General features: G+C 30.2%; 1 pseudogene; it reads right to left on the reverse strand.

The window, feature by feature from the left end:
* Nucleotides 1-10867: 10867 nt before the first annotated feature.
* LOC132034728 (probable E3 ubiquitin-protein ligase ARI8) lies at nt 10868-12130 on the reverse strand (annotated as a pseudogene).

Raw genomic sequence — 12130 nt, forward strand, 5'->3', positions numbered from 1 at the left:
TTTATTTTTTTTAAAAATATATTTTTATTTTTATTTTTTATATTTTTTCGCTCCAAAATTTATGTATGAAATGTGTATATCTCTATATCAAGGCTTAAAAAGTTCGCTCAAAATTTAGTGTATGAAAATATGTATATCTCGCTCAAGGCTTAAAAAGTTCGCTCAAAATTTAGTGTATGAAAACGGTATGAAAAATGAAATGTGTATATCTCGTTCGAGGCAAAAATCACCTCAAAATTATATGTATGAAAATGGTATGAAATTTGTATCTCGCTCAAGGCTTAGAATTTCGCTCACATTTTTGTGTATAAAGTTCATGTTAAATTTCTCTAAAATTAATACAACTACAACAACATTGTATACAACTTTGATACAACATTCAAGACTTAAAATAATCACTTAAATTTTTGTTTATGAAATGTGTATATCTTGCTCAAGGCTTAAAAAATTCGCTCAAATTTTGTGTCGGAAAAACGTATGAAATGTGTATATCTCGATCAAGGTTTAAACATTATGCTCAAAATTGTATGTATGAAAATGGTATGAAATTTGTATCTCGCTCAAGGCTTAGAATTTCGCTCACATTTTTGTGTATAAAGGTCATGTTAAATTTCTCTAAAATTAATACAACTACAACAACATTGTATACAACTTTGATACAACATTCAAGACTTAAAATAATCACTTAAATTTTTGTTTATGAAATGTGTATATCTCGATCAAGGTTTAAACATTATGCTCAAAATTTTATGTATGAGAAATGGTATGAAATGTGTATATCTCGATCAAGACTTAAACATTATTCAAATTGTTGTGTATGAGAACTATATTAAAAATATCTCTACTAAGACTTACATTTTATTCACATTTTTGTATGAAAAACTATATTAAAAATTTAAGCTTTAATACACATTTCATACATATATATATATATATATATATATATATATATATATATATATATATATATATATATATATATATATATATATATAGATATATTTTAAAAATAAATTTTAAAAAAAAATTAATTTTTTTTAAGTTTAAAATATTTTTTTTTTTAAAAATTATTTTTAAAAAAAATTATTTTCGAAAATAAAATATTTAAAAAACGAAAAATATATGAAAACTATCGTCACGTTTTGTAAATATTTCTCCTTAACATGTATATATACATAGTTTTCCCAAAATACTATAGGTCGATTGCTAAAGGACGAAAACTAAAGACCATCCATTTGAAGGACAAAAATTAAAGACCAGCCTATTTGAAGGGAAATTTGTGCAATTTTTTATTTTGAAGCACCCATAAGATCTGAGAGTGGCCCAAAATTCTGTTATACTAACATTTTGGGGAAATTCACATATAGACGATTTTGTGATCATCATTTAAGCCATGGTCTAAGTTCATAATTTTTTTTTAAATTTTTAATTTTTTTATTTTTTTTAAATATAGCTACTTCATAAACAACTTTAAACATACAGGAATGAAATTACAAAAATTCGCATCCAAATATATAAATTTTGTCTAAAATTTGACATATTGTTGTGTAGGCAAATTCCGACACGTGTCTGAAGTTTAGCTTGCCAAGGCTAAACTTCAGACACATACTTCTGACATATGTGTCTAAAGTTTGTCCTGCCAAAGTCAAACTTCAACCATACAAATATACTAAAGTTTGTCTTGACAAAGCCATACTTCATACATACAATTAGGTAGGGCTGAGCATAAATACCGAAAACCGAAAAACCGAACCGAACCTAAACTTCAACAAACCGAACCGAACCGAACCGAACCTAAACTTCAACAAACCGAACCGAACCGAACCGAATTAGTTTGGTTTGGTGTTTGGTGTCCATCGTCAAAAAACCGAAACCGAAATAAGAACCGAAGTTTGATAAAAAAATCGAAAAAATCGAACGCGCAAAATTTAATACATTATCCAAAAAAATTAAAATAGTCCGGGCCCATTAAGTTTAAAGCAAAAAAAAACCTAATTGTAATAAGTCCTCTTTTGCATTTGTATCCCTAATTTTCCACTTCAATTGAAAAAATCAAATATCCTCAATAAAGAAAGGTAACTAGGATGTCTCTTTAGGATTAATGTATGTCCTTTATGTGTTTTCTTAATTATTTTTACGGTATGTATATAACACCTAGTAATCCTATGTCATGATTATAGTTTTCGTTCTTGTGTATCTGTTTGTTTGATTTTGATTTCAATTTATCGATTTTATGTTTTATTGCTTTTGAGAATATGAATTAGTGTCAATGGAATCGCTTCTAATATTATATTAAAAAATCGAATTGAAAAAAACCGAACCGAACCGTACTTTAAAAAACCGAAACTGAAAGAACCGAACCGAACTAGTTTGGTTCGGTATTTGGTGTCCACCTTCAAAAAACCGAACCCGAAATATCCAAACCGAAGTTTGATAAAACCGAACCGAAAAACCGAACGCCCACCCCTACAATTAGGGTGTACATGGACCGGATTGATTCGAATTTTTTAACTACTAAACCAAACCAATTTTGTCGGGTTTTTAAATTTATACACCAAACCAAACAAATAAAATTCGGGTTTTTCAACTTCGGATTTTCTCGGATTTTTTCCCGGAAAAGTCTTCATACAAAACATATAACTTTTACTTCAAATATTTCTTTAGTCCTAGTAAGATACAAATATATAATTAAGGTGTTTCTTAAGAAATTAACACAAAATGTGAGATGAGTGATGACATTGTATTAAAATATTCAACAAAAAAGATAATAAAATCGGTTAAAATAAATATTGCTAATTAATAAGCCATAAAAAAATGACCATAATCTAAAAATACTAAGTCATGCTAAAATAAGTACGGCTAATAAGTATTAATTACATGACTAAGAAAATAAATTAAGTTATGTATTTTCACTCTCTAGACCAATTATGCGCAAAACTAAAGACCAAATATCCAACATTATTGTCATTCTAGTCGTAGAATTGAATTTCTTTTGTTAGCATTAGTGTTGAGTTGATTTTGGTTTGGACTTTCTTTGAGTTACTAACATCCATGGGATATAAAATTTATTGACATTCAAAATTCTAAGTTCAAGCTTGAAATAATATGATAATATACAAAAAACTACGAAAAAATTTAAGAAATTTTTATAAATTACATTACAAAAAAATACTTTTATGTATAAAATATTTTAAAAATTGAATAAATGTAATGTCGGATTGGTTTTATTCGGTTTGACTTTTTTTAGCTAAAACCAAACCAAACCAATTATGGTCGGGTTTTTTTGTTCAATACCAAACCAAGTCAAACAAAACCACTAGTCGAGTCTTTTTTTCTCGGTTTGACTCGGTTTGGTGCGGTTTGTCGGTTTACTTTTTACGCCCCTACATACAACTCCCTTTGCTTTACGATAATGCCCACTATTTTTCAATATTTTGCGTTGTGTACATCTGCATTTTTAATTGAATATTTTGTTCATGCAGATTAATAAAGGTTCTAACAGTTGAGATCATCGAGAACAACGTGTTTATGATAATACTTGCAGCTTCTATCAATCCTACTGAAATCAGTAGAATATATGTAGAACGATGAAGAGGAAGAAGAAGAGGAGGAAGAAAGAAGAAGTAGTGCTGGTGGAGGAGAAGTCTTAAAATTTTCAATACCCTTTATAAATTAAATTACGGTGAAACGATTTGGTTTACCATCAACCTTTATTTCTTGGCCCATATTTGCCCTTAAATAAATAGCCCTAGCATAATCTAAAATTCAGATGACATGGCACTCCCCTGTTGGTCCTTATGTAATTCATATATATAAATTAAAATACTTATCCATTTAAACCCATTTGATCCACCTATACCGACCCGAAAATCTGCAAACAAAAACCCCTTTTCTTTTATTCCTTGTTCTTTCTTGATCCTCAACTCAAATTGATTAATCCATTTAAAATCAACTCAACCCGCCTATTTGACATTCTAGGTACACTAATTAATTGAACACTTTTACTTTAATTGCTTTTATATTTCAACTCAACTTGATAAAACTATTACATCACTAAATAAATGAATATTTTCTTCTTTATTTCTCCTTTTTTTTCTTTTTTTTTGTGTGTGTTGGGCCGGTGGGGGGGGGGGGGGGGGGGGGGTGGGTGGTGGTGGTGAATGATAATGTGTTCACGTGACAAAATCTCATGGCACGTGATCTAGTGGATCCATTTGCTGTATGCCTGATCTTAGTAGTAAAGTAGTAAGTATTACTGAAAAAAATAAAATATAAAAACCATTAGTACAGCTTGTAAGTTTTTATTAATGGTGAGGCATTGAAGTACCACATAGGAAAATGCAACCCAGACTTAATTACAGATGGGCTTGCCTTAAATTTCACATTTAATTAAAATATCACAAAAGATTTCCCGTACAATTTTAACAATCTTTTTAATGCATAAACATAAATAAACTTTGAGGGAGTAGTAGTACTCTTGAATGTTCAATTCATTGAATTCTTGCTGGGGTAATTGGTGGGCACATTTTTTAAACAGAGATGGATTCAGAATTTGAAGTCTATGGGTCTTACAACGATCTAAAGTTAATATTAAAATAACTGGATTCACAATCACTATTAAAAAAAATGGGAATTCCGGATAGACGTTTCCGACGGAATCTATCAAAATACATAAGATATCCGTCTGCCAAATTCTACAGTTTCCAACCTGATGTCCATCAGAAATTTTCAGTTTTTAGTGAGTCAATATTTATAGAGAATAAAATTCCTAAAACATTTATAAGTATGAGCAAAAACTTCTATATTCACGTAAACTCATAAGTTACATTGTAGATCTTCCTCTAGTGGTTTTAAATGTTATCAGAAGTACATATTTCAATTAATTGAAGTTATACGTGTTTAGTCAAATATTACAAGCACTAAAATCATACTTTATCAATAACTGAAGAATCAAAAGTACTATTAACCCAAAATATTTAATAAATTTTTAATACACACATATAAAATTTAAGCAAAAGCTTCTAAATTCATGAAAATCCATAAATTACGCTGTAGATCCGTCCCTCATTTAAATGGTCTCTCTTGAATGCATCTCTCTGTTGTTGTCATGTGAATTGAATTGTAAAGAGTAGTCATTTCTCCATATCTTAAGAACCCTAATCTGGAGCTATATCAGTTAATGCTTTTGAATGCAATATTGAATGAGCTGGTGGGTTGAATTCAATTAATTCTTCTTTCATCAAATGAGATCGCTATAAATTCAGTAGTTGAATTCATTTTCTGTAAATTTTAAAGCAGACGAAATTGATCATGTATAAAATTAATGCAAATCCTATAACTATATATTGTTTCAGTGTGTGAAATTTGTTTTCATAGTAGGACTAGCCATACACGGTTAACACAAACATATATCAAGAATGTAATACTACTTCACTTAAAAAATAAGAATTAACGATGGACAATTTATGTCGCTAATCAACAAAAATTCGTTGCAAATTTTATTTAACGATGAATCGGTGATGAATTATCAAAAACTCGTGCTAGCTAACGAGCTATTTAGCGATAGTTGACAAGGACATAACCTAGCAAACTTTTTAAAAATAAATAAATTAACAAACTCTCAATAATCGTATTGTCTGCTCTTTTGATTGATTAATTACACAGCGTTATCTAAAAGGTGAGAAAACTGATCATGACAAATCACTCATCAGTACTCACTAGATATAGTCAATCTTTACTCTTGGACATGACATAATAAGACTATTAAAAGACGGATATATAGAAGGTTACAAAATATATGTTAACGTCATTTCTTCTTCACTATGTCTCATGTAATATACGTAATGAAAATAAACTTGCATTAGCATAGCATCCTCATATAGATTTCAGAGGTACATTGTACCGCAAGTACTAGCGGAGCCACCATTTTTCGTAAAGGATCGATTGATATTTGTTCATTGAAAAATTACGTTGTGTAGACTGATGATAGGTGAAGAATTTTTTTATACACATATAGTAGGGGTATATTTGGCTTTGTTTTAGTTCTTTATATTTTGATTTCCTTTAGTAAAATTGAAAAAACATGGCTCCACATTGACCACGGGTGTTAGCTTAATTTAACAAGTCGCATAAAAAACATTCAATAAATTGACTTAATACAGTTAATACAGAGTATATGAGTTGTTCAATATCATCCCACAACAGTTTGATGAAATTTTGATTGACTTTTAACCAACTTTATAAATCCTGAAGTTTTTTGTTTGAAATTAGTACTACTTAATAGCTTAAATGAAATTCTAAAATTTATAAGGATCGATGAATCTTATTATCCGAAGTTTTATGTAGCAAGTTGATACATTTTGAAAATTGGGGCAGAAATTTTACTTTTTCTGGGGGAGTTACGCATTTGGCCGCTCGGTTATTTTTTTGGACGAACAACTATTCAAGTTAATTTCAACTTTTTCTTCAAAATCCACCTAATGTTAAAAACACACTGTTCCCCTCAAATCAGACAAAACATGATGTACCCATTGACAAATTTTAAACTTGGACTGGAAAAATGATTTTCACTCTCAATTTCTCTAAGAATATTAATTACTACTACTTTTCTGTCTTTATTTTCTTAAAACTTTTAAGTTTTATCTAACATACATGGTGTAACTTTCTGTTGTTTTCTTTTTCATGGTGAAATTACAAGATCTGATACATAATTGAAAATTAAGAAACTAATTGGTTAATTATAATAAATTGATAAGAGGGGCAAATTTATCATTATAAAGCTAACTTTTTCATTCAAAATGGGAAAAAGTGAAGGGATAAAAGAAACTTTATCCTGTAAATTGTATCGTAGCTTCTTGTGTGTTGGCTTTAATGTTTTATATATATTTATTTTTAATTTACTATTTAGCTGTACTAAACAAATGGAATTAATTTTCAACCAAGGCAAAGTGAGTTGTCATATTCAACAGTTATTTGTCATATTCAACAGTTATTCGATCCGTGATAACATTAATACTAAGTCAGTCATATACACCAGTATTTAGCAGATTTAATAAGTACTGTAGTAAATTTAACTCATACATAACAAGACTGTAGTAAATTTAATTCATACATTACAAGTTAGTGAATAGTTAAAATACAAGTACAATCATTTGAAAACAAATAAATATACAAGTACATTGATATAAATTCAGTCATATACTTAGCAGAATAAATAAGTACTGTAGTAAATTTAATCATACATTACAAATTAGTGAACAGTTAAAATATAAGTACAATCATTTGAAAATAAATAAATATACAAGTACAATCATAGCACAGAAAATATTTGTCCTAGGTTATTGATAGAACGGATAAGTGAACAGTTAAAATATAACCCCAATCATTTGAAAATAAATAAATATACAAGTACAATCATAGCACAGAAAATATTTGTCCTAGGTTATTGATAGAACGGATAAAAAATATCCTTCCATCCACCTTTTAGGTCTAAAAATACTCTTAAGGTTTGTTTTTTTGCTCAAATATCTCCTCAAACTAACAGTCAAATTAACTTCTTTTAAAAAGCGCGTGACATTTTTATAATTGATCACACATTTTAATTCAGAATAAGTAAAAACCCACTCAATTTTTAAGACCCAAACCCATTGACCCGTTGGAGGAAAGACCAAGCAAGACATTTGACAAAGATGACATGGAACAAAACATGTGTGAAGGAAAAATGGAAGAAGTCTTTAAGAACAATGAGGTTAATTCACGTAATATTGAAGGAGAACATTTTAAATTTACTGAAAAAAGTGAAGAAAGTGAGCAAGGTGAGCGTAATATGTCATGTCAACAACCATATAAAGCTGATGGAAGAGTGGCTTGGAGGGAAGGTGCGGAATTATTTGAAGTACATAGTTGAAAACTACCCATCTTGTGGGTTTCCTGAGAAAGTCAAGAATGAATTTGGTGTGCTGCATAATATGGAATCACATGGATACAGACAATGCGAAGCAGCCACTGACCTTAAGTCTGGACGTGTTCGAAGATGGGTAGGTTAATTTAGATGTACAATTTAAGTCTGGACGTGTTCGAAGATTATGGGTCAAATTGAACAATTCAATAAAATTGCCAATAACCAAGAGCTCAGAAGTTTTAATGGATGAATTTCCAGATTGACTTTTTGAATTGTTGATCTTCTTCCACTTTAAGCATCCCTTTTATGTCTGTTCTTAGTGTGCTGATTTTCAATCCGAAGCAGCCACTTACCTTAAAATGGGTCAATGGGTTTGGGTCTTAAAAATTGGGTGGGTTTTACTTATTCTAAAATTAAAATGTGTGACCAATTATAAAATGTCATGTGGCTTTTTAAAAGAGTTAAATTTGACCTGTTAGTTTGAGGAGTATATTTGAGCCAAAAACAAACCTTAAGGGTATTTTTAGACCTAAAAGGTGGATGGAAAGGTATTTTTAGACCCAAAGGTGGAAGAAGGGTATTTATGAGCCTTTTTCAATAGGTTAGGGGTATTTATGAGTATTTAACAAATGTTGGGGTCCCAGTTTTCAGTTTCTTATTCTAAAAAGGGAAAAGGCTTAAATATGCCATCGAACTATCGGAAATGGCTCATTTATGTCACCCATCAATAGTTTGGCTCATTTATGCCATCGAACTATCGTTTATGGTTATTTATGCCACTCATCAATAGTTTGGCTCATTTATGCTATCGCCCGTTACCAAAATGACTCATCCATGCCATTTTTCATTAACGCTAGTTTTATCATACCAGATATGACACGTGGCCTCTTCCGGTAAATACAATCCATAAGCATAAGTCCATTTCAAGACTCTCCTACATTCAACAATTTGTTGCCAAGCTTCTACAATGAATTTCAATTTAAACTCACTTAAATGGTATCTCTCATAATAATGTGTATACCTTAGAACATTTTCCTTGGCTTCCTTTATCTCTTTTGTTTCCGCGTAACGATTACATCTACCATTACAAGTGCCCCATTTTTTCTAAACAAAGCCAACAAAATTCGTACGAACACCTACAAGTCATATGCATACATCCGTTATTTTTCTCAATAGCATTCTTACACTTAGGACACTTCTTAGTGAAAGCCAAAATCCAATTCGTATTCTCATCTTCCATGAAATTACTAACTCTCCACTTAGCTATAGTGTCTCAATCAATCGGGCGATGATTCTCATCCAAGCACTTCCAGCCGAAACCATTAGAACAATCACAAATCACATCGTAATTTCCGCTCCTTATAATATCAAGTTCAACAACGCGATCACATCCCCGAGCAGGACACCGCTTGATCTTCAAGTTTTTTTCAACATAGGATCGAAGCAAATAATTGTAATACTTCAATCGATCTTTCTCGGATGCTAACATAATAATCATACTTTCACCTACCATAACGTTACAACATGGTTTGGGACAACGCAAATCGAGACATTTAGGACCATCATTAATTGACATGCTAATGTAACATTCCCAACATGCCTTACAAAAAGGATGTTTACAAGTACAATCATTTGAAAACAAATAATATTATTGATATTATTTTTAATTTATTTTATTTCTATTATTTTAAGTTTTTTCATTTTTTAACATATTTTTAATTTCAGTCATTATTTTAATTTATTTTTTTCACACATTACAAATTAGTGAATTTTTTAAAAATGTACAATTTTTTATATTATTAGCACAGAAAATATTTGTCTAGGTTTTGATAGAGCGGATTCTTTTTCTGAAAAAAAGTTCATAAATATCCTCCCTTTGGGTTAAAATACCCTTGTGATTCCACCTTGTAATTCTAAAAATACCCTTAAGGTTTTTTTATTTTATTCATTTACTCTTTTAAAAAAGCATAACGTTTTATAATTGGTCACACATTTTAATTTGAAAAACACCTCAATTTTAAGACCCAAACCCATATTGGAAAGAATGAGACATTTGACAAAGATTAACAAAACATGTGTGAATATAATGGAAGACGTTATTAAGAACAATAAGGTTAATTCACGTAATATTGAAGGAGGACATTTTAAATTTATATTTGAAGAAAGTGAGCAAGGTGAATTATGTCATGTCAACAACCATATAAAGCTGATGGAAGAGTGGCTTGGAGGAAGGTGTTGGAATTATTTGAAGTACATAGTTGAAAACTTATGTTGGCTTTTCTTTGAGGAGTCAAGAATGAATTTGGTGTTATATTTTCAATTTTAAGACATTTGCTTTCACAGCCACTGACCTTAAGTCTGGATGTTGTTTATAATTTAGATCAATTTAAGTCTGGACGTGTTCAAATATTATGGTCAAATTCAACAATTCAATAAAATTGAATAATGTTTTATGGATGAATTTCCTATTTTTTTAATATTTTTTTTTTCAAATCCCCTTTATGTCTGTTCAGTGTGCTGATTTTCAATGCAGACGTTCTCACTTAAAAAGTCAATTTTGGGTCTTAAGTTTTATAATTAATTAAAATGTAAATATTAATTTGCTTTTTAAAAATATATATCAATTATTTTGTTAGGAATATTAGTTGCAAATATATGATTATTAATTAATATATTTTCAAGAAACAATGTGTTATTAAATAACTAATTTAATATCATTCATAAAGGCAATATTTTTAAATATTAATTTTAAATTTTAAATTTTTATTAATTTAATTTTATTTTTAAATTAAGCATCCACCATTGTGTCATTTTTTACAATTTACGCCATCGAATAGTTTGGCTTATTTATGCCATGTAATTACGAAATGAAAATATCAAGCAAATGCCATTTTTATAATTACTTATTTGTTTTTATAATTACTAATGGCCTCTTTCAGGAATACAATCCATAAGCATAATTCCATTTCAAGACTCTCCTACATTCAACAATTTTTCAATTACAATGAATTTGGCTTTCTCACTTAAATGGTGAAATTCACTTAGTAGATTCTTCAATCCTTTATCTCTCATCTCATTTAAATCCTCCAAGGACTTTTGTTTTGACTTCTCATTTGACATCCATCTCTCATAATAATGTGTATACCTTAGAACATTTTCCCTGGCTTCCTTTATCTCTTTTGTTTCCGCGTAACGATTACATCTACCATTACAAGTGCCCCATTTTTCTAAACAAAGCCAACGAAATTCGTACGAACACCTACAAGTCATATGCATACATCCGTTATTTTTCTCAATAGCATTCTTACACTTAGGACACTTCTTAGTGAATGCCAAAATCCAATTCGTATTCTCATCTTCCGCGAAATTCCTAACTCTCCACTTAGCTATAGTGTCTCAATCAATCGGGCGATGATTCTCATCCAAGCACTTCCAGCCGAAACCATTAGAACAATCACAAATCACATCGTAATTTCCGCTCCTTATAATATCAAGTTCAACAACGCGATCACATCCTGGAGCAGGACACCATTTGATCTTCCAGTTTTTTTTCAACATAGGATCGAAGCAAATAATTGTAATACTTCAATCGATCTTTCTCGGATGCTACATAATAATCATACTTTCACCTACCATAACGTTACAACATGGTTTGGGACAACGCAAATCGAGACATTTAGGACCATCATTAATTGACGTGCTAATGTAACATTCCCAACATGCCTTACAAAAAGTATGTTTACAAGGCGCAAAAGTAGCCTTATCAAGAGAATATTCCTCAAAACATATCCCACAATTCACTTTTCTCAAAGGGTTCTCGTTTTCTTTGTGTTCTGAGACCGAGACATAGTTATTATTTTCTGATAACATACCTATAGACTCACGAACTTTGAGTTCGTTAGCGAACCATTCTTCATGGTCTCTTCGGATATCCCAATTATAGTGGCAAAGAAGTGATAAAGAAACGTCTCGTGGGACCAAAAGAATCATTGAAGTTTTCGAGATATCTTCTTTCATGAGTTGACGAATATCTATATCCGTCAAGATTCTATAATTTATCTCTTCGTGAGAGTCCTCATCAATGGAGTAGCCAACACTGCAAACTTTCTCCTCTTCATCTGATCCCGTATCATAAATATCATGATCACAATCCATTAGGGGAAATTGATTGTGAAACTAGAAATTAAGAGGAAGAGATAATAATCGTAAAATAATAATAAACCCTAGACA

The sequence above is a fragment of the Lycium ferocissimum genome, chromosome 10 (genome assembly GCF_029784015.1).
Source record: "Lycium ferocissimum isolate CSIRO_LF1 chromosome 10, AGI_CSIRO_Lferr_CH_V1, whole genome shotgun sequence".
In the NCBI taxonomy this organism is placed as follows: domain Eukaryota; kingdom Viridiplantae; phylum Streptophyta; class Magnoliopsida; order Solanales; family Solanaceae; genus Lycium; species Lycium ferocissimum.